Here is a 23,430-nt window from a genome sequence, read left to right as displayed (position 1 = left end):
GTGTTATAAATTTTATCCTTCAATTTTTTGCGAGATTAATGAAAAATATCGTGTTTTAGTCTACTTTCTCGGATTTCTCCAAAATTTGGCCTGAAAGATGGAAGACATATATACAATTAAACCGTATTATATACCAGGTGCGATCATACCAGCACTAATGTACCGGATCCCATCAGAACTCCGCAGTTAAGCGTGCTTGGGCGAGAGTAGTACTAGGATGGGAGACCTCCTGGAAGTCCTTGTGTTGCACCTCTTTTTTCGATTTTTTTTATTTTGTTTAGTTTTCACCGTGTTATAAATTTTATCCTTCAATTTTTGGCGAGATTAATGAAAAATATCGTGTTTTAGTCTACTTTCTCGGATTTCTCCAAAATTTGGCCTGAAAGATGGAAGACATATATACAATTAAACCGTATTATACACCTGATGCGATCATACCAGCACTAATGCACCGGATCCCGTCAGAACTCCGCAGTTAAGCGTGCTTGGGTGAGAGTAGTACTAGGATGGGTGACCTCCTGGGAAGTCCATGTGTTGCACCTCTTTTTTCGATTTTTTTATTTCGTTTAGTTTTCACCGTGTTATAAATTTTATCCTTCAATTTTTTGCGAGATTAATGAAAAATATCGTGTTTTAGTCTACTTTCTCGGATTTCTCCAAAATTTGGCCTGAAAGATGGAAGACATATATACAATTAAACCGTATTATATACCAGGTGCGATCATACCAGCACTAATGTAACACCCCGAACTAACTACCCTTAAAAGACGTGATCTTAAAAACTTTTTAAAGATAAGTAGCCGGAGCGCTACTGAAAAACATTTTCAAAACGATCGTGCACATGACACGAAACGTCGCAGCGGAAAACATAACATAAAGGATTTTCAAAGCAATGAACAAGATAGTTCCAAAAGATAATTCATTAACATAAAACATAAGTTAAGATGTTCGCATCGATATACGACGGAATACAAACGATCCCCGACTCGATGTTACAAATACCAGAGCACTAATATACATCACAACCAACTAAACTTAACAAAACTATACAAAGGTAGCCTACACTAGCTCCTCACCAAAAGTGCTCCACACCAAAACGATCTGCAGCTAAAGCTCGACGAGACCTCGACCTAAATACCTGAACCCCCAAAGGTCCAGCACATAACAATTAGGTAGAGAGTTAGTAAACATAATCACATACATACGAATATAGAAACGCACCTATATTCAACCTATCACGTATTACTAACTTACACACATACCTCAATAAGTAATACACCAGATAACACATACTCACAAATACACAACCAGATAGTTTCACGTCGTTTCGGACAACACAAAGAACTCACATAACACATAACACATAATTGCACATTTACTCAAATGCGACTAATGCCAAACATTCAATGTCATGCTAACCTAGACACGACTAATGCATGTGGTACCATCTTCTTTATCAAGGAACTTACCATTGATATCCTTCTTTATTGGACAAGTCCAATATCCTTCTTTATCAGACAAGTCTGATATCCCTAAATAATGCATGAGTTTATGAATGCCATGCATTTACCAAACATATGATAATCACTTAGCACGAAGCTACTGCTCATTACATGGATAACATAATCCATTAAACTTCTTTATCAGACAAACTGATATTCTTCTTTATCGGACAACCCGATATACAAAATACATATACTTCTTTAACATTTTATATAAATGCCATTACACAACACAATTATTAAACATATAATAATTCCAATCCAAAACGAAACCAAATACATGGATACACACACTTTACAAACATTAACAAAAATTGCTGTCGCAGAGGCCTTCGCTAAGCGAGGGCTTAGCGAGACATGGCGAACCTCACCAGGAAGTCACCTACTCATGGCGAGCATTGGCGAGCTTCAGCGAACATGTTCGCTACAGCGAACTCCTGGTCGCTTAGCGAACTACACCAGAAAAATATCTGTTCTTGAGTTTCAATAAGGCGGTTTAACCTTGAATCCACTCAAAAATACATCTAGACATGTTATAAATTCTTATAAACAGCTAATTCAAGCATATATGGTATCAAGGAACATTAATCATCCCTTCCAAACATCCAAATACATCAAACAATCAAAATCATGTCAATTTCTTGCAAAATAAGCAAAGTTGCATAAACATGCAAAACCATCATCAAACATATACATATTCCCTCCTAGATGTTCATTAAGCATACTAAGATGAAAAGACATGTTTATGATAAAGAAACTTCACCCAAACCCCAAAGAAATTGGATGAGAGAGTTTAGGAATGGAGGCTAGACACCTCCCCTCTCTTGGATCACCCAAGCTTATGCTCAACCACTCTCACCTTAGATTGAATGATGATTCTTGGCCTCTAAATCTCTTCTCCTTGCTCGTGTTCTTCTTCTTGCTCTCCTAGGGTTTGCTCTTGGCTCTAAGCTCACAAACTCTAACTTCTCATGAAAACAAGTTATGATACTATTCCTTAGTTTGACTTGGTACTTATACCACTTCCTATTGGTCATGAACCAAGCCCAATGGCTTAGGCCCATTAAGCTCCTATCACACGCCCAAGCCCACTAACACGACAAAGGTTTCGCTCACAAACTTATGTTCGCGATAAATAATTATACGTCGCGTAAATAAATATTTAACACTAGCCCAAAATATAAGAAAATATATAAAATATTGATTTACTAAAAATCGGGTCGTTACAACTCTACCCCCCTTAAAAGAATTTCGCCCTCGAAATTACCTAAGAGATAAAACAGAGAACGAACCCTCAACGCGGCATCTTCGGTTTCTTGCATACCGGACTCTTGTGACCTTCCTCGCCACAATTGAAACAAAACACTTTCACCCGACAAGCATCAGCCTTGTGCCCAAACTGTCCACAATTGAAACACTTGTCGCTTTTCCTCGGGCAATCATATGACATATGACCCCGCTCTCCACATTTGTAACAACTTCCACTTCCTTGCTTCTTCTTTCCACTTCCATTGCCCTTGTTCTCATACGGCTTACCACGATCCAAACCTTTTCCTTTCCTATCATTCAGAACCTTATAGTAGTTGGTCTTGGCTTTGCTATCTTCATCACAAATCCTTGCCTTGGTCATAAGGGTCGGAAAATCCCTGATTTCAGAAAATCCAATCAAAAGCTTGATATCCGGACGAAGTCCACTCTCGAACTTGACACACTTATCCTCTTCGGCTTCCACCGTGTTGTAGTGTGGACTAAACACACACAAAGCTTCAAACTTAGCCGAATACTCGGCGACCGATAAATTTCCTTGCTTGAGCTCCATGAACTCGATCACTTTCTTATTCTTCACATCAGCCGGAAAGTACTTCCTTAAAAATTCCCTTTTGAAAGTTTCCCAAACGATAGCAACACCGTCCACTCCTATCCTGAGTCTCACATTCCTCCACCAAACAATTGCCTCCTCTCTAAGGGCATAAGTTCCCAAAGTAGTCTTGTTCTCCTCAGAACAACTCATTGCTTCAAAGATGATCTCAACCTCATCTAACCACTTGATAGCCCCCTCCGGGTTATAGCCTCCGGTAAACAGAGTTGGTTTATGCGACATAAACCTTTCCAATCTTTTCTCACTATCCCTTCCCGGGTCATTATCCCTTACCACCAATGTAGTCAAAGCAGTCAAAGCTTGTGCAATCTGAGCGTTGGTCCTAGCAGCAGCCATGATTCCTGAACGAATCACAACTCGACGTTAGAATGTATTAACAGTGTACCCAACACATGCTTCATACAAGAGAAAGAAAATCCTAATGGCTCACATGAACCGACCTGCTCTGATACCACTATTGTAACACCCCGAACTAACTACCCTTAAAAGACGTGATCTTAAAAACTTTTTAAAGATAAGTAGCCGGAGCGCTACTGAAAAACATTTTCAAAACGATCGTGCACATGACACGAAACGTCGCAGCGGAAAACATAACATAAAGGATTTTCAAAGCAATGAACAAGATAGTTCCAAAAGATAATTCATTAACATAAAACATAAGTTAAGATGTTCGCATCGATATACGACGGAATACAAACGATCCCCGACTCGATGTTACAAATACCAGAGCACTAATATACATCACAACCAACTAAACTTAACAAAACTATACAAAGGTAGCCTACACTAGCTCCTCACCAAAAGTGCTCCACACCAAAACGATCTGCAGCTAAAGCTCGACGAGACCTCGACCTAAATACCTGAACCCCCAAAGGTCCAGCACATAACAATTAGGTAGAGAGTTAGTAAACATAATCACATACATACGAATATAGAAACGCACCTATATTCAACCTATCACGTATTACTAACTTACACACATACCTCAATAAGTAATACACCAGATAACACATACTCACAAATACACAACCAGATAGTTTCACGTCGTTTCGGACAACACAAAGAACTCACATAACACATAACACATAATTGCACATTTACTCAAATGCGACTAATGCCAAACATTCAATGTCATGCCAACCTAGACACGACTAATGCATGTGGTACCATCTTCTTTATCAAGGAACTTACCATTGATATCCTTCTTTATTGGACAAGTCCAATATCCTTCTTTATCAGACAAGTCTGATATCCCTAAATAATGCATGAGTTTATGAATGCCATGCATTTACCAAACATATGATAATCACTTAGCACGAAGCTACTGCTCATTACATGGATAACATAATCCATTAAACTTCTTTATCAGACAAACTGATATTCTTCTTTATCGGACAACCCGATATACAAAATACATATACTTCTTTAACATTTTATATAAATGCCATTACACAACACAATTATTAAACATATAATAATTCCAATCCAAAACGAAACCAAATACATGGATACACACACTTTACAAACATTAACAAAAATTGCTGTCGCAGAGGCCTTCGCTAAGCGAGGGCTTAGCGAGAAATGGCGAACCTCACCAGGAAGTCACCTACTCATGGCGAGCATTGGCGAGCTTCAGCGAACATGTTCGCTACAGCGAACTCCTGGTCGCTTAGCGAACTACACCAGAAAAATATCTGTTCTTGAGTTTCAATAAGGCGGTTTAACCTTGAATCCACTCAAAAATACATCTAGACATGTTATAAATTCTTATAAACAGCTAATTCAAGCATATATGGTATCAAGGAACATTAATCATCCCTTCCAAACATCCAAATACATCAAACAATCAAAATCATGTCAATTTCTTGCAAAATAAGCAAAGTTGCATAAACATGCAAAACCATCATCAAACATATACATATTCCCTCCTAGATGTTCATTAAGCATACTAAGATGAAAAGACATGTTTATGATAAAGAAACTTCACCCAAACCCCAAAGAAATTGGATGAGAGAGTTTAGGAATGGAGGCTAGACACCTCCCCTCTCTTGGATCACCCAAGCTTATGCTCAACCACTCTCACCTTAGATTGAATGATGATTCTTGGCCTCTAAATCTCTTCTCCTTGCTCGTGTTCTTCTTCTTGCTCTCCTAGGGTTTGCTCTTGGCTCTAAGCTCACAAACTCTAACTTCTCATGAAAACAAGTTATGATACTATTCCTTAGTTTGACTTGGTACTTATACCACTTCCTATTGGTCATGAACCAAGCCCAATGGCTTAGGCCCATTAAGCTCCTATCACACGCCCAAGCCTACTAACACGACAAAGGTTTCGTTCACAAACTTATGTTCGCGATAAATAATTATACGTCGCGTAAATAAATATTTAACACTAGCCCAAAATATAAGCAAATATATAAAATATCGATTTACTAAAAATCGGGTCGTTACAACTAATGTATCGGATCCCATCAGAACTCCGCAGTTAAGCGTGCTTGGGCGAGAGGAGTACTAGGATGGGTGACCTCCTGAAAGTCCTTGTGTTGCACCTCTTTTTTCGATTTTTTTTATTTCGTTTAGTTTTCACCGTGTTATAAATTTTATCCTTCAATTTTTGGCGAGATTAATGAAAAATATCGTGTTTTAGTCTACTTTCTCGGATTTCTCCAAAATTTGGCCTGAAAGATGGAAGACATATATATAATTAAACCGTATTATACACCTGATGCGATCATACCAGCACTAATGCACCGGATCCCATCAGAACTCCGCAGTTAAGTGTGCTTGGGCGAGAGTAGTACTAGGATGGGTGACCTCCTGGGAAGTCCATGTGTTGCACCTCTTTTTTCGATTTTTTTATTTTGTTTAGTTTTCACCGTGTTATAAATTTTATCCTTCAATTTTTTGAGAGATTAATGAAAAATATCGTGTTTTAGTCTACTTTCTCGGATTTCTCCAAAATTTGGCCTGAAAGATGGAAGACATATATACAATTAAACCGTATTATACACCTGATGCGATCATACCAGCACTAATGCACCAGATCCCATCAGAACTCCGCAGTTAAGCGTGCTTGGGCGAGAGTAGTACTAGGATGGGTGACCTCCTGGGAAGTCCTTGTGTTGCACCTCTTTTTTCGATTTTTTTTATTTCGTTTAGTTTTCACCGTGTTATAAATTGTATCCTTCAATTTTTGGCGAGATTAATGAAAAATATCGTGTTTTAGTCTACTTTCTCGGATTTCTCCAAAATTTGGCCTGAAAGATGGAAGACATATATACAATTAAACCGTATTATACACCTGATGCGATCATACCAGCACTAATGCACCGGATCCCATCAGAACTCCATAGTTAAGCGTGCTTGGGCGAGAGTAGTACTAGGATGGGTGACCTCCTGGGAAGTCCTTGTGTTGCACCTCTTTTTTTGATTTTTTGATTTCGTTTAGTTTTCACCGTGTTATAAATTTTATCCTTCAATTTTTTGAGAGATTAATGAAAAATATCGTGTTTTAGTCTACTTTCTCGGATTTCTCCAAAATTTGGCCTGAAAGATGGAAGACATATATACAATTAAACCGTATTATATACCAGGTGCGATCATACCAGCACTAATGTACCGGATCCCATCAGAACTCCGCAGTTAAGCGTGCTTGGGCGAGAGTAGTACTAGAATGGGAGACCTCCTGGAAGTCCTTGTGTTGCACCTCTTTTTTCGATTTTTTTTATTTCGTTTTGTTTTCACCGTGTTATAAATTTTATCCCTCAATTTTTGGCGAGATTAATGAAAAATATCGTGTTTTAGTCTACTTTCTCGGATTTCTCCAAAATTTGGCCTGAAAGATGGAAGACATATATACAATTAAACCGTATTATACACCTGATGCGATCATACCAGCACTAATGCACCGGATCCCATCAGAACTCCGCAGTTAAGCGTGCTTGGGTGAGAGTAGTACTAGGATGGGTGACCTCCTGGGAAGTCCATGTGTTGCACCTCTTTTTTCGATTTTTTTATTTCGTTTAGTTTTCACCGTGTTATAAATTTTATCCTTCAATTTTTTGCGAGATTAATGAAAAATATCGTGTTTTAGTCTACTTTCTCGGATTTCTCCAAAATTTGGCCTGAAAGATGGAAGACATATATACAATTAAACCGTATTATATACCAGGTGCGATCATACCAGCACTAATGTACCGGATCCCATCAGAACTCCGCAGTTAAGCGTGCTTGGGCGAGAGGAGTACTAGGATGGGTGACCTCCTGAAAGTCCTTGTGTTGCACCTCTTTTTTCGATTTTTTTTATTTCGTTTTGTTTTCACCGTGTTATAAATTGTATCCTTCAATTTTTGGCGAGATTAATGAAAAATATCGTGTTTTAGTCTACTTTCTCGGATTTCTCCAAAATTTGGCCTGAAAGATGGAAGACATATATATAATTAAACCGTATTATACACCTGATGCGATCATACCAGCACTAATGCACCGGATCCCATCAGAACTCCATAGTTAAGCGTGCTTGGGCGAGAGTAGTACTAGGATGGGTGACCTCCTGGGAAGTCCTTGTGTTGCACCTCTTTTTTTGATTTTTTTATTTCGTTTAGTTTTCACCGTGTTATAAATTTTATCCTTCAATTTTTTGAGAGATTAATGAAAAATATCGTGTTTTAGTCTACTTTCTCGGATTTCTCCAAAATTTGGCCTGAAAGATGGAAGACATATATACAATTAAACCGTATTATATACCAGGTGCGATCATACCAGCACTAATGTACCGGATCCCATCAGAACTCCGCAGTTAAGCGTGCTTGGGCGAGAGTAGTACTAGGATGGGAGACCTCCTGGAAGTCCTTGTGTTGCACCTCTTTTTTCGATTTTTTTTATTTCGTTTTGTTTTCACCGTGTTATAAATTTTATCCCTCAATTTTTGGCGAGATTAATGAAAAATATCGTGTTTTAGTCTACTTTCTCGGATTTCTCCAAAATTTGGCCTGAAAGATGGAAGACATATATACAATTAAACCGTATTATATACCAGGTGCGATCATACCAGCACTAATGTACCGGATCCCATCAGAACTCCGCAGTTAAGCGTGCTTGGGCGAGAGGAGTACTAGGATGGGTGACCTCCTGAAAGTCCTTGTGTTGCACCTCTTTTTTCGATTTTTTTTATTTCGTTTTGTTTTCACCGTGTTATAAATTTTATCCCTCAATTTTTGGCGAGATTAATGAAAAATATCGTGTTTTAGTCTACTTTCTCGGATTTCTCCAAAATTTGGCCTGAAAGATGGAAGACATATATACAATTAAACCGTATTATACACCTGATGCGATCATACCAGCACTAATGCACCGGATCCCATCAGAACTCCGCAGTTAAGCGTGCTTGGGTGAGAGTAGTACTAGGATGGGTGACCTCCTGGGAAGTCCATGTGTTGCACCTCTTTTTTCGATTTTTTTATTTCGTTTAGTTTTCACCGTGTTATAAATTTTATCCTTCAATTTTTTGCGAGATTAATGAAAAATATCGTGTTTTAGTCTACTTTCTCGGATTTCTCCAAAATTTGGCCTGAAAGATGGAAGACATATATACAATTAAACCGTATTATATACCAGGTGCGATCATACCAGCACTAATGTACCGGATCCCATCAGAACTCCGCAGTTAAGCGTGCTTGGGCGAGAGGAGTACTAGGATGGGTGACCTCCTGAAAGTCCTTGTGTTGCACCTCTTTTTTCGATTTTTTTTATTTCGTTTAGTTTTCACCGTGTTATAAATTGTATCCTTCAATTTTTGGCGAGATTAATGAAAAATATCGTGTTTTAGTCTACTTTCTCGGATTTCTCCAAAATTTGGCCTGAAAGATGGAAGACATATATATAATTAAACCGTATTATACACCTGATGCGATCATACCAGCACTAATGCACCGGATCCCATCAGAACTCCATAGTTAAGCGTGCTTGGGCGAGAGTAGTACTAGGATGGGTGACCTCCTGGGAAGTCCTTGTGTTGCACCTCTTTTTTTGATTTTTTTATTTCGTTTAGTTTTCACCGTGTTATAAATTTTATCCTTCAATTTTTTGCGAGATTAATGAAAAATATCGTGTTTTAGTCTACTTTCTCGGATTTCTCCAAAATTTGGCCTGAAAGATGGAAGACATATATACAATTAAACCGTATTATATACCAGGTGCGATCATACCAGCACTAATGTACCGGATCCCATCAGAACTCCGCAGTTAAGCGTGCTTGGGCGAGAGTAGTACTAGGATGGGAGACCTCCTGGAAGTCCTTGTGTTGCACCTCTTTTTTCGATTTTTTTTATTTCGTTTTGTTTTCACCGTGTTATAAATTTTATCCCTCAATTTTTGGCGAGATTAATGAAAAATATCGTGTTTTAGTCTACTTTCTCGGATTTCTCCAAAATTTGGCCTGAAAGATGGAAGACATATATACAATTAAACCGTATTATATACCAGGTGCGATCATACCAGCACTAATGTACCGGATCCCATCAGAACTCCGCAGTTAAGCGTGCTTGGGCGAGAGTAGTACTAGGATGGGTGACCTCCTGGGAAGTCCTTGTGTTGCACCTCTTTTTTCGATTTTTTTTATTTCGTTTAGTTTTCACCGTGTTATAAATTGTATCCTTCAATTTTTGGCGAGATTAATGAAAAATATCGTGTTTTAGTCTACTTTCTCGGATTTCTCCAAAATTTGGCCTGAAAGATGGAAGACATATATACAATTAAACCGTATTATACACCTGATGCGATCATACCAGCACTAATGCACCGGATCCCATCAGAACTCCGCAGTTAAGCGTGCTTGGGTGAGAGTAGTACTAGGATGGGTGACCTCCTGGGAAGTCCATGTGTTGCACCTCTTTTTTCGATTTTTTTATTTCGTTTAGTTTTCACCGTGTTATAAATTTTATCCTTCAATTTTTTGGCGAGATTAATGAAAAATATCGTGTTTTAGTCTACTTTCTCGGATTTCTCCAAAATTTGGCCTGAAAGATGGAAGACATATATACAATTAAACCGTATTATACACCTGATGCGATCATACCAGCACTAATGCACCGGATCCCATCAGAACTCCGCAGTTAAGCGTGCTTGGGCGAGAGTAGTACTAGGATGGGTGACCTCCTGGGAAGTCCATGTGTTGCACCTCTTTTTTCGATTTTTTTATTTCGTTTAGTTTTCACCGTGTTATAAATTTTATCCTTCAATTTTTTGCGAGATTAATGAAAAATATCGTGTTTTAGTCTACTTTCTCGGATTTCTCCAAAATTTGGCCTGAAAGATGGAAGACATATATACAATTAAACCGTATTATATACCAGGTGCGATCATACCAGCACTAATGTACCGGATCCCATCAGAACTCCGCAGTTAAGCGTGCTTGGGCGAGAGGAGTACTAGGATGGGTGACCTCCTGGAAGTCCTTGTGTTGCACCTCTTTTTTCGATTTTTTTTATTTCGTTTAGTTTTCACCGTGTTATAAATTTTATCCTTCAATTTTTGGCGAGATTAATGAAAAATATCGTGTTTTAGTCTACTTTCTCGGATTTCTCCAAAATTTGGCCTGAAAGATGGAAGACATATATACAATTAAACCGTATTATACACCTGATGCGATCATACCAGCACTAATGCACCGGATCCCATCAGAACTCCGCAGTTAAGCGTGCTTGGGCGAGAGTAGTACTAGGATGGGTGACCTCCTGGGAAGTCCATGTGTTGCACCTCTTTTTTCGATTTTTTTATTTCGTTTAGTTTTCACCGTGTTATAAATTTTATCCTTCAATTTTTTGCGAGATTAATGAAAAATATCGTGTTTTAGTCTACTTTCTCGGATTTCTCCAAAATTTGGCCTGAAAGATGGAAGACATATATACAATTAAACCGTATTATACACCTGATGCGATCATACCAGCACTAATGCACCGGATCCCATCAGAACTCCGCAGTTAAGCGTGCTTGGGCGAGAGTAGTACTAGGATGGGTGACCTCCTGGGAAGTCCTTGTGTTGCACCTCTTTTTTCGATTTTTTTTATTTCGTTTAGTTTTCACCGTGTTATAAATTTTATCCTTCAATTTTTGGCGAGATTAATGAAAAATATCGTGTTTTAGTCTACTTTCTCGGATTTCTCCAAAATTTGGCCTGAAAGATGGAAGACATATATACAATTAAACCGTATTATACACCTGATGCGATCATACCAGCACTAATGCACCGGATCCCATCAGAACTCCGCAGTTAAGCGTGCTTGGGTGAGAGTAGTACTAGGATGGGTGACCTCCTGGGAAGTCCTTGTGTTGCACCTCTTTTTTCGATTTTTTTTATTTCGTTTAGTTTTCACCGTGTTATAAATTTTATCCTTCAATTTTTGGCGAGATTAATGAAAAATATCGTGTTTTAGTCTACTTTCTCGGATTTCTCCAAAATTTGGCCTGAAAGATGGAAGACATATATACAATTAAACCGTATTATACACCTGATGCGATCATACCAGCACTAATGCACCGGATCCCATCAGAACTCCGCAGTTAAGCGTGCTTGGGCGAGAGTAGTACTAGGATGGGTGACCTCCTGGGAAGTCCTTGTGTTGCACCTCTTTTTTTGATTTTTTTATTTCGTTTAGTTTTCACCGTGTTATAAATTTTATCCTTCAATTTTTGGCGAGATTAATGAAAAATATCGTGTTTTAGTCTACTTTCTCGGATTTCTCCAAAATTTGGCCTGAAAGATGGAAGACATATATACAATTAAACCGTATTATACACCTGATGCGATCATACCAGCACTAATGCACCGGATCCCATCAGAACTCCGCAGTTAAGCGTGCTTGGGCGAGAGTAGTACTAGGATGGGTGACCTCCTGGGAAGTCCATGTGTTGCACCTCTTTTTTCGATTTTTTTATTTCGTTTAGTTTTCACCGTGTTATAAATTTTATCCTTCAATTTTTTGCGAGATTAATGAAAAATATCGTGTTTTAGTCTACTTTCTCGGATTTCTCCAAAATTTGGCCTGAAAGATGGAAGACATATATACAATTAAACCGTATTATACACCTGATGCGATCATACCAGCACTAATGCACCGGATCCCATCAGAACTCCGCAGTTAAGCGTGCTTGGGCGAGAGTAGTACTAGGATGGGTGACCTCCTGGGAAGTCCTTGTGTTGCACCTCTTTTTTCGATTTTTTTTATTTCGTTTAGTTTTCACCGTGTTATAAATTTTATCCTTCAATTTTTGGCGAGATTAATGAAAAATATCGTGTTTTAGTCTACTTTCTCGGATTTCTCCAAAATTTGGCCTGAAAGATGGAAGACATATATACAATTAAACCGTATTATACACCTGATGCGATCATACCAGCACTAATGCACCGGATCCCATCAGAACTCCGTAGTTAAGCGTGCTTGGGCGAGAGTAGTACTAGGATGGGTGACCTCCTGGGAAGTCCTTGTGTTGCACCTCTTTTTTTGATTTTTTTATTTCGTTTAGTTTTCACCGTGTTATAAATTTTATCCTTCAATTTTTTGCGAGATTAATGAAAAATATCGTGTTTTAGTCTACTTTCTCGGATTTCTCCAAAATTTGGCCTGAAAGATGGAAGACATATATACAATTAAACCGTATTATATACCAGGTGCGATCATACCAGCACTAATGTACCGGATCCCATCAGAACTCCGCAGTTAAGCGTGCTTGGGCGAGAGTAGTACTAGGATGGGAGACCTCCTGGAAGTCCTTGTGTTGCACCTCTTTTTTCGATTTTTTTTATTTCGTTTAGTTTTCACCGTGTTATAAATTTTATCCTTCAATTTTTGGCGAGATTAATGAAAAATATCGTGTTTTAGTCTACTTTCTCGGATTTCTCCAAAATTTGGCCTGAAAGATGGAAGACATATATACAATTAAACCGTATTATACACCTGATGCGATCATACCAGCACTAATGCACCGGATCCCATCAGAACTCCGCAGTTAAGCGTGCTTGGGTGAGAGTAGTACTAGGATGGGTGACCTCCTGGGAAGTCCATGTGTTGCACCTCTTTTTTCGATTTTTTTATTTCGTTTAGTTTTCACCGTGTTATAAATTTTATCCTTCAATTTTTTGCGAGATTAATGAAAAATATCGTGTTTTAGTCTACTTTCTCGGATTTCTCCAAAATTTGGCCTGAAAGATGGAAGACATATATACAATTAAACCGTATTATATACCAGGTGCGATCATACCAGCACTAATGTACCGGATCCCATCAGAACTCCGCAGTTAAGCGTGCTTGGGCGAGAGTAGTACTAGGATGGGAGACCTCCTGGAAGTCCTTGTGTTGCACCTCTTTTTTCGATTTTTTTTATTTCGTTTAGTTTTCACCGTGTTATAAATTTTATCCTTCAATTTTTGGCGAGATTAATGAAAAATATCGTGTTTTAGTCTACTTTCTCGGATTTCTCCAAAATTTGGCCTGAAAGATGGAAGACATATATACAATTAAACCGTATTATACACCTGATGCGATCATACCAGCACTAATGCACCGGATCCCATCAGAACTCCGCAGTTAAGCGTGCTTGGGTGAGAGTAGTACTAGGATGGGTGACCTCCTGGGAAGTCCATGTGTTGCACCTCTTTTTTCGATTTTTTTATTTCGTTTAGTTTTCACCGTGTTATAAATTTTATCCTTCAATTTTTTGCGAGATTAATGAAAAATATCGTGTTTTAGTCTACTTTCTCGGATTTCTCCAAAATTTGGCCTGAAAGATGGAAGACATATATACAATTAAACCGTATTATACACCTGATGCGATCATACCAGCACTAATGCACCGGATCCCATCAGAACTCCGCAGTTAAGCGTGCTTGGGCGAGAGTAGTACTAGGATGGGTGACCTCCTGGGAAGTCCTTGTGTTGCACCTCTTTTTTCGATTTTTTTTATTTCGTTTAGTTTTCACCGTGTTATAAATTTTATCCTTCAATTTTTGGCGAGATTAATGAAAAATATCGTGTTTTAGTCTACTTTCTCGGATTTCTCCAAAATTTGGCCTGAAAGATGGAAGACATATATACAATTAAACCGTATTATACACCTGATGCGATCATACCAGCACTAATGCACCGGATCCCATCAGAACTCCGCAGTTAAGCGTGCTTGGGTGAGAGTAGTACTAGGATGGGTGACCTCCTGGGAAGTCCTTGTGTTGCACCTCTTTTTTCGATTTTTTTTATTTCGTTTAGTTTTCACCGTGTTATAAATTTTATCCTTCAATTTTTGGCGAGATTAATGAAAAATATCGTGTTTTAGTCTACTTTCTCGGATTTCTCCAAAATTTGGCCTGAAAGATGGAAGACATATATACAATTAAACCGTATTATACACCTGATGCGATCATACCAGCACTAATGCACCGGATCCCATCAGAACTCCGCAGTTAAGCGTGCTTGGGCGAGAGTAGTACTAGGATGGGTGACCTCCTGGGAAGTCCTTGTGTTGCACCTCTTTTTTCGATTTTTTTATTTCGTTTAGTTTTCACCGTGTTATAAATTTTATCCTTCAATTTTTGGCGAGATTAATGAAAAATATCGTGTTTTAGTCTACTTTCTCGGATTTCTCCAAAATTTGGCCTGAAAGATGGAAGACATATATACAATTAAACCGTATTATACACCTGATGCGATCATACCAGCACTAATGCACCGGATCCCATCAGAACTCCGCAGTTAAGCGTGCTTGGGCGAGAGTAGTACTAGGATGGGTGACCTCCTGGGAAGTCCTTGTGTTGCACCTCTTTTTTCGATTTTTTTATTTCGTTTAGTTTTCACCGTGTTATAAATTTTATCCTTCAATTTTTTGCGAGATTAATGAAAAATATCGTGTTTTAGTCTACTTTCTCGGATTTCTCCAAAATTTGGCCTGAAAGATGGAAGACATATATACAATTAAACCGTATTATACACCTGATGCGATCATACCAGCACTAATGCACCGGATCCCATCAGAACTCCGCAGTTAAGCGTGCTTGGGCGAGAGTAGTACTAGGATGGGTGACCTCCTGGGAAGTCCTTGTGTTGCACCTCTTTTTTCGATTTTTTTTATTTCGTTTAGTTTTCACCGTGTTATAAATTTTATCCTTCAATTTTTGGCGAGATTAATGAAAAATATCGTGTTTTAGTCTACTTTCTCGGATTTCTCCAAAATTTGGCCTGAAAGATGGAAGACATATATACAATTAAACCGTATTATACACCTGATGCGATCATACCAGCACTAATGCACCGGATCCCATCAGAACTCCGTAGTTAAGCGTGCTTGGGCGAGAGTAGTACTAGGATGGGTGACCTCCTGGGAAGTCCTTGTGTTGCACCTCTTTTTTTGATTTTTTTATTTCGTTTAGTTTTCACCGTGTTATAAATTTTATCCTTCAATTTTTTGCGAGATTAATGAAAAATATCGTGTTTTAGTCTACTTTCTCGGATTTCTCCAAAATTTGGCCTGAAAGATGGAAGACATATATACAATTAAACCGTATTATATACCAGGTGCGATCATACCAGCACTAATGTACCGGATCCCATCAGAACTCCGCAGTTAAGCGTGCTTGGGCGAGAGTAGTACTAGGATGGGAGACCTCCTGGAAGTCCTTGTGTTGCACCTCTTTTTTCGATTTTTTTTATTTCGTTTAGTTTTCACCGTGTTATAAATTTTATCCTTCAATTTTTGGCGAGATTAATGAAAAATATCGTGTTTTAGTCTACTTTCTCGGATTTCTCCAAAATTTGGCCTGAAAGATGGAAGACATATATACAATTAAACCGTATTATACACCTGATGCGATCATACCAGCACTAATGCACCGGATCCCATCAGAACTCCGCAGTTAAGCGTGCTTGGGTGAGAGTAGTACTAGGATGGGTGACCTCCTGGGAAGTCCATGTGTTGCACCTCTGTTTTCGATTTTTTTATTTCGTTTAGTTTTCACCGTGTTATAAATTTTATCCTTCAATTTTTTGCGAGATTAATGAAAAATATCGTGTTTTAGTCTACTTTCTCGGATTTCTCCAAAATTTGGCCTGAAAGATGGAAGACATATATACAATTAAACCGTATTATACACCTGATGCGATCATACCAGCACTAATGCACCGGATCCCATCAGAACTCCGTAGTTAAGCGTGCTTGGGCGAGTTAAGCGTGCTTGGGCGAGAGTAGTACTAGGATGGGTGACCTCCTGGGAAGTCCTTGTGTTGCACCTCTTTTTTCGATTTTTTTTATTTCGTTTAGTTTTCACCGTGTTATAAATTTTATCCTTCAATTTTTGGCGAGATTAATGAAAAATATCGTGTTTTAGTCTACTTTCTCGGATTTCTCCAAAATTTGGCCTGAAAGATGGAAGACATATATACAATTAAACCGTATTATACACCTGATGCGATCATACCAGCACTAATGCACCGGATCCCATCAGAACTCCGCAGTTAAGCGTGCTTGGGTGAGAGTAGTACTAGGATGGGTGACCTCCTGGGAAGTCCTTGTGTTGCACCTCTTTTTTCGATTTTTTTTATTTCGTTTAGTTTTCACCGTGTTATAAATTTTATCCTTCAATTTTTGGCGAGATTAATGAAAAATATCGTGTTTTAGTCTACTTTCTCGGATTTCTCCAAAATTTGGCCTGAAAGATGGAAGACATATATACAATTAAACCGTATTATACACCTGATGCGATCATACCAGCACTAATGCACCGGATCCCATCAGAACTCCGTAGTTAAGCGTGCTTGGGCGAGAGTAGTACTAGGATGGGTGACCTCCTGGGAAGTCCTTGTGTTGCACCTCTTTTTTTGATTTTTTTATTTCGTTTAGTTTTCACCGTGTTATAAATTTTATCCTTCAATTTTTTGCGAGATTAATGAAAAATATCGTGTTTTAGTCTACTTTCTCGGATTTCTCCAAAATTTGGCCTGAAAGATGGAAGACATATATACAATTAAACCGTATTATATACCAGGTGCGATCATACCAGCACTAATGTACCGGATCCCATCAGAACTCCGCAGTTAAGCGTGCTTGGGCGAGAGTAGTACTAGGATGGGAGACCTCCTGGAAGTCCTTGTGTTGCACCTCTTTTTTCGATTTTTTTTATTTCGTTTAGTTTTCACCGTGTTATAAATTTTATCCTTCAATTTTTGGCGAGATTAATGAAAAATATCGTGTTTTAGTCTACTTTCTCGGATTTCTCCAAAATTTGGCCTGAAAGATGGAAGACATATATACAATTAAACCGTATTATACACCTGATGCGATCATACCAGCACTAATGCACCGGATCCCATCAGAACTCCGCAGTTAAGCGTGCTTGGGTGAGAGTAGTACTAGGATGGGTGACCTCCTGGGAAGTCCATGTGTTGCACCTCTTTTTTCGATTTTTTTATTTCGTTTAGTTTTCACCGTGTTATAAATTTTATCCTTCAATTTTTTGCGAGATTAATGAAAAATATCGTGTTTTAGTCTACTTTCTCGGATTTCTCCAAAATTTGGCCTGAAAGATGGAAGACATATATACAATTAAACCGTATTATACACCTGATGCGATCATACCAGCACTAATGCACCGGATCCCATCAGAACTCCGCAGTTAAGCGTGCTTGGGCGAGAGTAGTACTAGGATGGGTGACCTCCTGGGAAGTCCTTGTGTTGCACCTCTTTTTTCGATTTTTTTTATTTCGTTTAGTTTTCACCGTGTTATAAATTTTATCCTTCAATTTTTGGCGAGATTAATGAAAAATATCGTGTTTTAGTCTACTTTCTCGGATTTCTCCAAAATTTGGCCTGAAAGATGGAAGACATATATACAATTAAACCGTATTATACACCTGATGCGATCATACCAGCACTAATGCACCGGATCCCATCAGAACTCCGCAGTTAAGCGTGCTTGGGTGAGAGTAGTACTAGGATGGGTGACCTCCTGGGAAGTCCTTGTGTTGCACCTCTTTTTTTGATTTTTTTATTTCGTTTAGTTTTCACCGTGTTATAAATTTTATCCTTCAATTTTTTGCGAGATTAATGAAAAATATCGTGTTTTAGTCTACTTTCTCGGATTTCTCCAAAATTTGGCCTGAAAGATGGAAGACATATATACAATTAAACCGTATTATATACCAGGTGCGATCATACCAGCACTAATGTACCGGATCCCATCAGAACTCCGCAGTTAAGCGTGCTTGGGCGAGAGTAGTACTAGGATGGGTGACCTCCTGGAAGTCCTTGTGTTGCACCTCTTTTTTCGATTTTTTTTATTTCGTTTAGTTTTCACCGTGTTATAAATTTTATCCTTCAATTTTTGGCGAGATTAATGAAAAATATCGTGTTTTAGTCTACTTTCTCGGATTTCTCCAAAATTTGGCCTGAAAGATGGAAGACATATATACAATTAAACCGTATTATACACCTGATGCGATCATACCAGCACTAATGCACCGGATCCCATCAGAACTCCGCAGTTAAGCGTGCTTGGGCGAGAGTAGTACTAGGATGGGTGACCTCCTGGGAAGTCCATGTGTTGCACCTCTTTTTTCGATTTTTTTATTTCGTTTAGTTTTCACCGTGTTATAAATTTTATCCTTCAATTTTTTGCGAGATTAATGAAAAATATCGTGTTTTAGTCTACTTTCTCGGATTTCTCCAAAATTTGGCCTGAAAGATGGAAGACATATATACAATTAAACCGTATTATATACCTGGTGCGATCATACCAGCACTAATGCACCGGATCCCATCAGAACTCCGCAGTTAAGCGTGCTTGGGCGAGAGTAGTACTAGGATGGGTGACCTCCTGGGAAGTCCTTGTGTTGCACCTCTTTTTTCGATTTTTTTTATTTCGTTTAGTTTTCACCGTGTTATAAATTTTATCCTTCAATTTTTGGCGAGATTAATGAAAAATATCGTGTTTTAGTCTACTTTCTCGGATTTCTCCAAAATTTGGCCTGAAAGATGGAAGACATATATACAATTAAACCGTATTATACACCTGATGCGATCATACCAGCACTAATGCACCGGATCCCATCAGAACTCCGCAGTTAAGCGTGCTTGGGTGAGAGTAGTACTAGGATGGGTGACCTCCTGGGAAGTCCTTGTGTTGCACCTCTTTTTTCGATTTTTTTTATTTCGTTTAGTTTTCACCGTGTTATAAATTTTATCCTTCAATTTTTGGCGAGATTAATGAAAAATATCGTGTTTTAGTCTACTTTCTCGGATTTCTCCAAAATTTGGCCTGAAAGATGGAAGACATATATACAATTAAACCGTATTATACACCTGATGCGATCATACCAGCACTAATGCACCGGATCCCATCAGAACTCCGTAGTTAAGCGTGCTTGGGCGAGAGTAGTACTAGGATGGGTGACCTCCTGGGAAGTCCTTGTGTTGCACCTCTTTTTTTAATTTTTTTATTTCGTTTAGTTTTCACCGTGTTATAAATTTTATCCTTCAATTTTTTGCGAGATTAATGAAAAATATCGTGTTTTAGTCTACTTTCTCGGATTTCTCCAAAATTTGGCCTGAAAGATGGAAGACATATATACAATTAAACCGTATTATATACCAGGTGCGATCATACCAGCACTAATGTACCGGATCCCATCAGAACTCCGCAGTTAAGCGTGCTTGGGCGAGAGTAGTACTAGGATGGGAGACCTCCTGGAAGTCCTTGTGTTGCACCTCTTTTTTCGATTTTTTTTATTTCGTTTAGTTTTCACCGTGTTATAAATTTTATCCTTCAATTTTTGGCGAGATTAATGAAAAATATCGTGTTTTAGTCTACTTTCTCGGATTTCTCCAAAATTTGGCCTGAAAGATGGAAGACATATATACAATTAAACCGTATTATACACCTGATGCGATCATACCAGCACTAATGCACCGGATCCCATCAGAACTCCGCAGTTAAGCGTGCTTGGGTGAGAGTAGTACTAGGATGGGTGACCTCCTGGGAAGTCCATGTGTTGCACCTCTTTTTTCGATTTTTTTATTTCGTTTAGTTTTCACCGTGTTATAAATTTTATCCTTCAATTTTTTGCGAGATTAATGAAAAATATCGTGTTTTAGTCTACTTTCTCGGATTTCTCCAAAATTTGGCCTGAAAGATGGAAGACATATATACAATTAAACCGTATTATACACCTGATGCGATCATACCAGCACTAATGCACCGGATCCCATCAGAACTCCGCAGTTAAGCGTGCTTGGGCGAGAGTAGTACTAGGATGGGTGACCTCCTGGGAAGTCCTTGTGTTGCACCTCTTTTTTCGATTTTTTTTATTTCGTTTAGTTTTCACCGTGTTATAAATTTTATCCTTCAATTTTTGGCGAGATTAATGAAAAATATCGTGTTTTAGTCTACTTTCTCGGATTTCTCCAAAATTTGGCCTGAAAGATGGAAGACATATATACAATTAAACCGTATTATACACCTGATGCGATCATACCAGCACTAATGCACCGGATCCCATCAGAACTCCGCAGTTAAGCGTGCTTGGGCGAGAGTAGTACTAGGATGGGTGACCTCCTGGGAAGTCCTTGTGTTGCACCTCTTTTTTCGATTTTTTTTATTTCGTTTAGTTTTCACCGTGTTATAAATTTTATCCTTCAATTTTTGGCGAGATTAATGAAAAATATCGTGTTTTAGTCTACTTTCTCGGATTTCTCCAAAATTTGGCCTGAAAGATGGAAGACATATATACAATTAAACCGTATTATACACCTGATGCGATCATACCAGCACTAATGCACCGGATCCCATCAGAACTCCGTAGTTAAGCGTGCTTGGGCGAGAGTAGTACTAGGATGGGTGACCTCCTGGGAAGTCCTTGTGTTGCACCTCTTTTTTTGATTTTTTTATTTCGTTTAGTTTTCACCGTGTTATAAATTTTATCCTTCAATTTTTTGCGAGATTAATGAAAAATATCGTGTTTTAGTCTACTTTCTCGGATTTCTCCAAAATTTGGCCTGAAAGATGGAAGACATATATACAATTAAACCGTATTATACACCTGATGCGATCATACCAGCACTAATGCACCGGATCCCATCAGAACTCCGCAGTTAAGCGTGCTTGGGCGAGAGTAGTACTAGGATGGGTGACCTCCTGGGAAGTCCATGTGTTGCACCTCTTTTTTCGATTTTTTTATTTCGTTTAGTTTTCACCGTGTTATAAATTTTATCCTTCAATTTTTTGCGAGATTAATGAAAAATATCGTGTTTTAGTCTACTTTCTCGGATTTCTCCAAAATTTGGCCTGAAAGATGGAAGACATATATACAATTAAACCGTATTATATACCAGATGCGATCATACCAGCACTAATGTACCGGATCCCATCAGAACTCCGCAGTTAAGCGTGCTTGGGCGAGAGTAGTACTAGGATGGGTGACCTCCTGGGAAGTCCTTGTGTTGCACCTCTTTTTTCGATTTTTTTTATTTCGTTTAGTTTTCACCGTGTTATAAATTTTATCCTTCAATTTTTGGCGAGATTAATGAAAAATATCGTGTTTTAGTCTACTTTCTCGGATTTCTCCAAAATTTGGCCTGAAAGATGGAAGACATATATACAATTAAACCGTATTATACACCTGATGCGATCATACCAGCACTAATGCACCGGATCCCATCAGAACTCCGTAGTTAAGCGTGCTTGGGCGAGAGTAGTACTAGGATGGGTGACCTCCTGGGAAGTCCTTGTGTTGCACCTCTTTTTTTAATTTTTTTATTTCGTTTAGTTTTCACCGTGTTATAAATTTTATCCTTCAATTTTTTGCGAGATTAATGAAAAATATCGTGTTTTAGTCTACTTTCTCGGATTTCTCCAAAATTTGGCCTGAAAGATGGAAGACATATATACAATTAAACCGTATTATATACCAGGTGCGATCATACCAGCACTAATGTACCGGATCCCATCAGAACTCCGCAGTTAAGCGTGCTTGGGCGAGAGTAGTACTAGGATGGGAGACCTCCTGGAAGTCCTTGTGTTGCACCTCTTTTTTCGATTTTTTTTATTTCGTTTAGTTTTCACCGTGTTATAAATTTTATCCTTCAATTTTTGGCGAGATTAATGAAAAATATCGTGTTTTAGTCTACTTTCTCGGATTTCTCCAAAATTTGGCCTGAAAGATGGAAGACATATATACAATTAAACCGTATTATACACCTGATGCGATCATACCAGCACTAATGCACCGGATCCCATCAGAACTCCGTAGTTAAGCGTGCTTGGGCGAGAGTAGTACTAGGATGGGTGACCTCCTGGGAAGTCCTTGTGTTGCACCTCTTTTTTCGATTTTTTTATTTCGTTTAGTTTTCACCGTGTTATAAATTTTATCCTTCAATTTTTTGCGAGATTAATGAAAAATATCGTGTTTTAGTCTACTTTCTCGGATTTCTCCAAAATTTGGCCTGAAAGATGGAAGACATATATACAATTAAACCGTATTATACACCTGATGCGATCATACCAGCACTAATGTACCGGATCCCATCAGAACTCCGCAGTTAAGCGTGCTTGGGCGAGAGTAGTACTAGGATGGGTGACCTCCTGGGAAGTCCTTGTGTTGCACCTCTTTTTTCGATTTTTTTTATTTCGTTTAGTTTTCACCGTGTTATAAATTTTATCCTTCAATTTTTGGCGAGATTAATGAAAAATATCGTGTTTTAGTCTACTTTCTCGGATTTCTCCAAAATTTGGCCTGAAAGATGGAAGACATATATACAATTAAACCGTATTATACACCTGATGCGATCATACCAGCACTAATGCACCGGATCCCATCAGAACTCCGCAGTTAAGCGTGCTTGGGCGAGAGTAGTACTAGGATGGGTGACCTCCTGGGAAGTCCTTGTGTTGCACCTCTTTTTTTGATTTTTTTATTTCGTTTAGTTTTCACCGTGTTATAAATTTTATCCTTCAATTTTTGGCGAGATTAATGAAAAATATCGTGTTTTAGTCTACTTTCTCGGATTTCTCCAAAA

At 38.5% G+C, this 23,430-nt stretch overlaps 61 non-coding genes and 1 pseudogene across 61 annotated transcripts; all 62 read left to right on the top strand.

Annotated features, from left to right (window-relative positions):
* The first annotated feature begins 135 nt into the window (after positions 1-135).
* On the top strand, positions 136-253 carry LOC123912499. The gene has a single exon (XR_006811384.1). It is a non-coding gene; the product is annotated as a 5S ribosomal RNA (ribosomal RNA).
* A 171-nt stretch (positions 254-424) lies between these two features.
* Positions 425-543, top strand: LOC123912505. The gene has a single exon (XR_006811390.1). It is a non-coding gene; the product is annotated as a 5S ribosomal RNA (ribosomal RNA).
* Positions 544-6,104: 5,561 nt separating this feature from the next.
* On the top strand, positions 6,105-6,223 carry LOC123912371. Its single transcript, XR_006811263.1, has one exon. It is a non-coding gene; the product is annotated as a 5S ribosomal RNA (ribosomal RNA).
* A 170-nt stretch (positions 6,224-6,393) lies between these two features.
* LOC123912445 lies at positions 6,394-6,512 on the top strand. The gene has a single exon (XR_006811332.1). It is a non-coding gene; the product is annotated as a 5S ribosomal RNA (ribosomal RNA).
* Positions 6,513-6,683: 171 nt separating this feature from the next.
* Positions 6,684-6,802, top strand: LOC123912460. Its single transcript, XR_006811346.1, has one exon. It is a non-coding gene; the product is annotated as a 5S ribosomal RNA (ribosomal RNA).
* Positions 6,803-6,972: 170 nt separating this feature from the next.
* LOC123912550 lies at positions 6,973-7,090 on the top strand. The gene has a single exon (XR_006811434.1). It is a non-coding gene; the product is annotated as a 5S ribosomal RNA (ribosomal RNA).
* Positions 7,091-7,261: 171 nt separating this feature from the next.
* Positions 7,262-7,380, top strand: LOC123912457. Its single transcript, XR_006811343.1, has one exon. It is a non-coding gene; the product is annotated as a 5S ribosomal RNA (ribosomal RNA).
* A 170-nt stretch (positions 7,381-7,550) lies between these two features.
* On the top strand, positions 7,551-7,668 carry LOC123911731. Its single transcript, XR_006810638.1, has one exon. It is a non-coding gene; the product is annotated as a 5S ribosomal RNA (ribosomal RNA).
* A 171-nt stretch (positions 7,669-7,839) lies between these two features.
* On the top strand, positions 7,840-7,958 carry LOC123912459. The gene has a single exon (XR_006811345.1). It is a non-coding gene; the product is annotated as a 5S ribosomal RNA (ribosomal RNA).
* A 170-nt stretch (positions 7,959-8,128) lies between these two features.
* Positions 8,129-8,246, top strand: LOC123912498. The gene has a single exon (XR_006811383.1). It is a non-coding gene; the product is annotated as a 5S ribosomal RNA (ribosomal RNA).
* Positions 8,247-8,417: 171 nt separating this feature from the next.
* Positions 8,418-8,535, top strand: LOC123911729. The gene has a single exon (XR_006810636.1). It is a non-coding gene; the product is annotated as a 5S ribosomal RNA (ribosomal RNA).
* A 171-nt stretch (positions 8,536-8,706) lies between these two features.
* Positions 8,707-8,825, top strand: LOC123912455. The gene has a single exon (XR_006811341.1). It is a non-coding gene; the product is annotated as a 5S ribosomal RNA (ribosomal RNA).
* Positions 8,826-8,995: 170 nt separating this feature from the next.
* Positions 8,996-9,113, top strand: LOC123911728. The gene has a single exon (XR_006810635.1). It is a non-coding gene; the product is annotated as a 5S ribosomal RNA (ribosomal RNA).
* Positions 9,114-9,284: 171 nt separating this feature from the next.
* On the top strand, positions 9,285-9,403 carry LOC123912458. Its single transcript, XR_006811344.1, has one exon. It is a non-coding gene; the product is annotated as a 5S ribosomal RNA (ribosomal RNA).
* A 170-nt stretch (positions 9,404-9,573) lies between these two features.
* On the top strand, positions 9,574-9,691 carry LOC123912497. Its single transcript, XR_006811382.1, has one exon. It is a non-coding gene; the product is annotated as a 5S ribosomal RNA (ribosomal RNA).
* A 171-nt stretch (positions 9,692-9,862) lies between these two features.
* Positions 9,863-9,981, top strand: LOC123912169. The gene has a single exon (XR_006811051.1). It is a non-coding gene; the product is annotated as a 5S ribosomal RNA (ribosomal RNA).
* A 171-nt stretch (positions 9,982-10,152) lies between these two features.
* LOC123912453 lies at positions 10,153-10,271 on the top strand. Its single transcript, XR_006811340.1, has one exon. It is a non-coding gene; the product is annotated as a 5S ribosomal RNA (ribosomal RNA).
* Positions 10,272-10,442: 171 nt separating this feature from the next.
* On the top strand, positions 10,443-10,561 carry LOC123912272. The gene has a single exon (XR_006811169.1). It is a non-coding gene; the product is annotated as a 5S ribosomal RNA (ribosomal RNA).
* Positions 10,562-10,731: 170 nt separating this feature from the next.
* LOC123912549 lies at positions 10,732-10,849 on the top strand. The gene has a single exon (XR_006811433.1). It is a non-coding gene; the product is annotated as a 5S ribosomal RNA (ribosomal RNA).
* A 171-nt stretch (positions 10,850-11,020) lies between these two features.
* On the top strand, positions 11,021-11,139 carry LOC123912271. The gene has a single exon (XR_006811168.1). It is a non-coding gene; the product is annotated as a 5S ribosomal RNA (ribosomal RNA).
* Positions 11,140-11,309: 170 nt separating this feature from the next.
* Positions 11,310-11,428, top strand: LOC123912290. Its single transcript, XR_006811186.1, has one exon. It is a non-coding gene; the product is annotated as a 5S ribosomal RNA (ribosomal RNA).
* A 171-nt stretch (positions 11,429-11,599) lies between these two features.
* On the top strand, positions 11,600-11,718 carry LOC123912465. The gene has a single exon (XR_006811351.1). It is a non-coding gene; the product is annotated as a 5S ribosomal RNA (ribosomal RNA).
* A 171-nt stretch (positions 11,719-11,889) lies between these two features.
* LOC123912289 lies at positions 11,890-12,008 on the top strand. The gene has a single exon (XR_006811185.1). It is a non-coding gene; the product is annotated as a 5S ribosomal RNA (ribosomal RNA).
* A 170-nt stretch (positions 12,009-12,178) lies between these two features.
* On the top strand, positions 12,179-12,297 carry LOC123912270. The gene has a single exon (XR_006811167.1). It is a non-coding gene; the product is annotated as a 5S ribosomal RNA (ribosomal RNA).
* A 170-nt stretch (positions 12,298-12,467) lies between these two features.
* LOC123912288 lies at positions 12,468-12,586 on the top strand. Its single transcript, XR_006811184.1, has one exon. It is a non-coding gene; the product is annotated as a 5S ribosomal RNA (ribosomal RNA).
* Positions 12,587-12,757: 171 nt separating this feature from the next.
* LOC123912317 lies at positions 12,758-12,876 on the top strand. The gene has a single exon (XR_006811211.1). It is a non-coding gene; the product is annotated as a 5S ribosomal RNA (ribosomal RNA).
* A 170-nt stretch (positions 12,877-13,046) lies between these two features.
* Positions 13,047-13,164, top strand: LOC123912495. The gene has a single exon (XR_006811380.1). It is a non-coding gene; the product is annotated as a 5S ribosomal RNA (ribosomal RNA).
* A 171-nt stretch (positions 13,165-13,335) lies between these two features.
* On the top strand, positions 13,336-13,454 carry LOC123912452. The gene has a single exon (XR_006811339.1). It is a non-coding gene; the product is annotated as a 5S ribosomal RNA (ribosomal RNA).
* A 170-nt stretch (positions 13,455-13,624) lies between these two features.
* Positions 13,625-13,742, top strand: LOC123912494. The gene has a single exon (XR_006811379.1). It is a non-coding gene; the product is annotated as a 5S ribosomal RNA (ribosomal RNA).
* Positions 13,743-13,913: 171 nt separating this feature from the next.
* Positions 13,914-14,032, top strand: LOC123912451. The gene has a single exon (XR_006811338.1). It is a non-coding gene; the product is annotated as a 5S ribosomal RNA (ribosomal RNA).
* A 170-nt stretch (positions 14,033-14,202) lies between these two features.
* LOC123912287 lies at positions 14,203-14,321 on the top strand. The gene has a single exon (XR_006811183.1). It is a non-coding gene; the product is annotated as a 5S ribosomal RNA (ribosomal RNA).
* Positions 14,322-14,492: 171 nt separating this feature from the next.
* LOC123912464 lies at positions 14,493-14,611 on the top strand. The gene has a single exon (XR_006811350.1). It is a non-coding gene; the product is annotated as a 5S ribosomal RNA (ribosomal RNA).
* Positions 14,612-14,782: 171 nt separating this feature from the next.
* LOC123912286 lies at positions 14,783-14,901 on the top strand. Its single transcript, XR_006811182.1, has one exon. It is a non-coding gene; the product is annotated as a 5S ribosomal RNA (ribosomal RNA).
* Positions 14,902-15,071: 170 nt separating this feature from the next.
* On the top strand, positions 15,072-15,190 carry LOC123912285. Its single transcript, XR_006811181.1, has one exon. It is a non-coding gene; the product is annotated as a 5S ribosomal RNA (ribosomal RNA).
* Positions 15,191-15,360: 170 nt separating this feature from the next.
* LOC123912283 lies at positions 15,361-15,479 on the top strand. The gene has a single exon (XR_006811180.1). It is a non-coding gene; the product is annotated as a 5S ribosomal RNA (ribosomal RNA).
* A 171-nt stretch (positions 15,480-15,650) lies between these two features.
* On the top strand, positions 15,651-15,769 carry LOC123912315. The gene has a single exon (XR_006811210.1). It is a non-coding gene; the product is annotated as a 5S ribosomal RNA (ribosomal RNA).
* Positions 15,770-15,939: 170 nt separating this feature from the next.
* Positions 15,940-16,057, top strand: LOC123912493. The gene has a single exon (XR_006811378.1). It is a non-coding gene; the product is annotated as a 5S ribosomal RNA (ribosomal RNA).
* A 171-nt stretch (positions 16,058-16,228) lies between these two features.
* LOC123912450 lies at positions 16,229-16,347 on the top strand. The gene has a single exon (XR_006811337.1). It is a non-coding gene; the product is annotated as a 5S ribosomal RNA (ribosomal RNA).
* Positions 16,348-16,517: 170 nt separating this feature from the next.
* LOC123911794 lies at positions 16,518-16,655 on the top strand (annotated as a pseudogene).
* Positions 16,656-16,826: 171 nt separating this feature from the next.
* LOC123912463 lies at positions 16,827-16,945 on the top strand. The gene has a single exon (XR_006811349.1). It is a non-coding gene; the product is annotated as a 5S ribosomal RNA (ribosomal RNA).
* Positions 16,946-17,116: 171 nt separating this feature from the next.
* LOC123912313 lies at positions 17,117-17,235 on the top strand. The gene has a single exon (XR_006811208.1). It is a non-coding gene; the product is annotated as a 5S ribosomal RNA (ribosomal RNA).
* Positions 17,236-17,405: 170 nt separating this feature from the next.
* LOC123912492 lies at positions 17,406-17,523 on the top strand. The gene has a single exon (XR_006811377.1). It is a non-coding gene; the product is annotated as a 5S ribosomal RNA (ribosomal RNA).
* A 171-nt stretch (positions 17,524-17,694) lies between these two features.
* Positions 17,695-17,813, top strand: LOC123912449. Its single transcript, XR_006811336.1, has one exon. It is a non-coding gene; the product is annotated as a 5S ribosomal RNA (ribosomal RNA).
* Positions 17,814-17,983: 170 nt separating this feature from the next.
* LOC123912282 lies at positions 17,984-18,102 on the top strand. Its single transcript, XR_006811179.1, has one exon. It is a non-coding gene; the product is annotated as a 5S ribosomal RNA (ribosomal RNA).
* A 171-nt stretch (positions 18,103-18,273) lies between these two features.
* On the top strand, positions 18,274-18,392 carry LOC123912462. The gene has a single exon (XR_006811348.1). It is a non-coding gene; the product is annotated as a 5S ribosomal RNA (ribosomal RNA).
* Positions 18,393-18,562: 170 nt separating this feature from the next.
* Positions 18,563-18,680, top strand: LOC123912468. Its single transcript, XR_006811354.1, has one exon. It is a non-coding gene; the product is annotated as a 5S ribosomal RNA (ribosomal RNA).
* Positions 18,681-18,851: 171 nt separating this feature from the next.
* LOC123912269 lies at positions 18,852-18,970 on the top strand. The gene has a single exon (XR_006811166.1). It is a non-coding gene; the product is annotated as a 5S ribosomal RNA (ribosomal RNA).
* Positions 18,971-19,140: 170 nt separating this feature from the next.
* LOC123912193 lies at positions 19,141-19,259 on the top strand. The gene has a single exon (XR_006811080.1). It is a non-coding gene; the product is annotated as a 5S ribosomal RNA (ribosomal RNA).
* A 171-nt stretch (positions 19,260-19,430) lies between these two features.
* On the top strand, positions 19,431-19,549 carry LOC123912461. Its single transcript, XR_006811347.1, has one exon. It is a non-coding gene; the product is annotated as a 5S ribosomal RNA (ribosomal RNA).
* Positions 19,550-19,720: 171 nt separating this feature from the next.
* Positions 19,721-19,839, top strand: LOC123912312. Its single transcript, XR_006811207.1, has one exon. It is a non-coding gene; the product is annotated as a 5S ribosomal RNA (ribosomal RNA).
* A 170-nt stretch (positions 19,840-20,009) lies between these two features.
* LOC123912491 lies at positions 20,010-20,127 on the top strand. Its single transcript, XR_006811376.1, has one exon. It is a non-coding gene; the product is annotated as a 5S ribosomal RNA (ribosomal RNA).
* A 171-nt stretch (positions 20,128-20,298) lies between these two features.
* Positions 20,299-20,417, top strand: LOC123912448. The gene has a single exon (XR_006811335.1). It is a non-coding gene; the product is annotated as a 5S ribosomal RNA (ribosomal RNA).
* A 170-nt stretch (positions 20,418-20,587) lies between these two features.
* Positions 20,588-20,706, top strand: LOC123912281. Its single transcript, XR_006811178.1, has one exon. It is a non-coding gene; the product is annotated as a 5S ribosomal RNA (ribosomal RNA).
* A 171-nt stretch (positions 20,707-20,877) lies between these two features.
* On the top strand, positions 20,878-20,996 carry LOC123912280. The gene has a single exon (XR_006811177.1). It is a non-coding gene; the product is annotated as a 5S ribosomal RNA (ribosomal RNA).
* Positions 20,997-21,167: 171 nt separating this feature from the next.
* On the top strand, positions 21,168-21,286 carry LOC123912311. Its single transcript, XR_006811206.1, has one exon. It is a non-coding gene; the product is annotated as a 5S ribosomal RNA (ribosomal RNA).
* A 170-nt stretch (positions 21,287-21,456) lies between these two features.
* LOC123912266 lies at positions 21,457-21,575 on the top strand. Its single transcript, XR_006811164.1, has one exon. It is a non-coding gene; the product is annotated as a 5S ribosomal RNA (ribosomal RNA).
* Positions 21,576-21,745: 170 nt separating this feature from the next.
* On the top strand, positions 21,746-21,864 carry LOC123912263. Its single transcript, XR_006811161.1, has one exon. It is a non-coding gene; the product is annotated as a 5S ribosomal RNA (ribosomal RNA).
* Positions 21,865-22,035: 171 nt separating this feature from the next.
* LOC123912310 lies at positions 22,036-22,154 on the top strand. The gene has a single exon (XR_006811205.1). It is a non-coding gene; the product is annotated as a 5S ribosomal RNA (ribosomal RNA).
* A 170-nt stretch (positions 22,155-22,324) lies between these two features.
* On the top strand, positions 22,325-22,442 carry LOC123912489. Its single transcript, XR_006811374.1, has one exon. It is a non-coding gene; the product is annotated as a 5S ribosomal RNA (ribosomal RNA).
* Positions 22,443-22,613: 171 nt separating this feature from the next.
* LOC123912309 lies at positions 22,614-22,732 on the top strand. Its single transcript, XR_006811204.1, has one exon. It is a non-coding gene; the product is annotated as a 5S ribosomal RNA (ribosomal RNA).
* Positions 22,733-22,902: 170 nt separating this feature from the next.
* On the top strand, positions 22,903-23,021 carry LOC123912419. Its single transcript, XR_006811307.1, has one exon. It is a non-coding gene; the product is annotated as a 5S ribosomal RNA (ribosomal RNA).
* A 171-nt stretch (positions 23,022-23,192) lies between these two features.
* Positions 23,193-23,311, top strand: LOC123912278. The gene has a single exon (XR_006811175.1). It is a non-coding gene; the product is annotated as a 5S ribosomal RNA (ribosomal RNA).
* The last annotated feature ends 119 nt before the right edge of the window (positions 23,312-23,430 follow it).

The sequence above is a fragment of the Trifolium pratense genome, linkage group LG2, assembly GCF_020283565.1.
Source record: "Trifolium pratense cultivar HEN17-A07 linkage group LG2, ARS_RC_1.1, whole genome shotgun sequence".
Lineage (NCBI taxonomy): Eukaryota > Viridiplantae > Streptophyta > Magnoliopsida > Fabales > Fabaceae > Trifolium > Trifolium pratense.
Note: the sequence above shows the minus strand (reverse complement) of the source record. Positions and strands in the feature narration are given on the sequence as shown.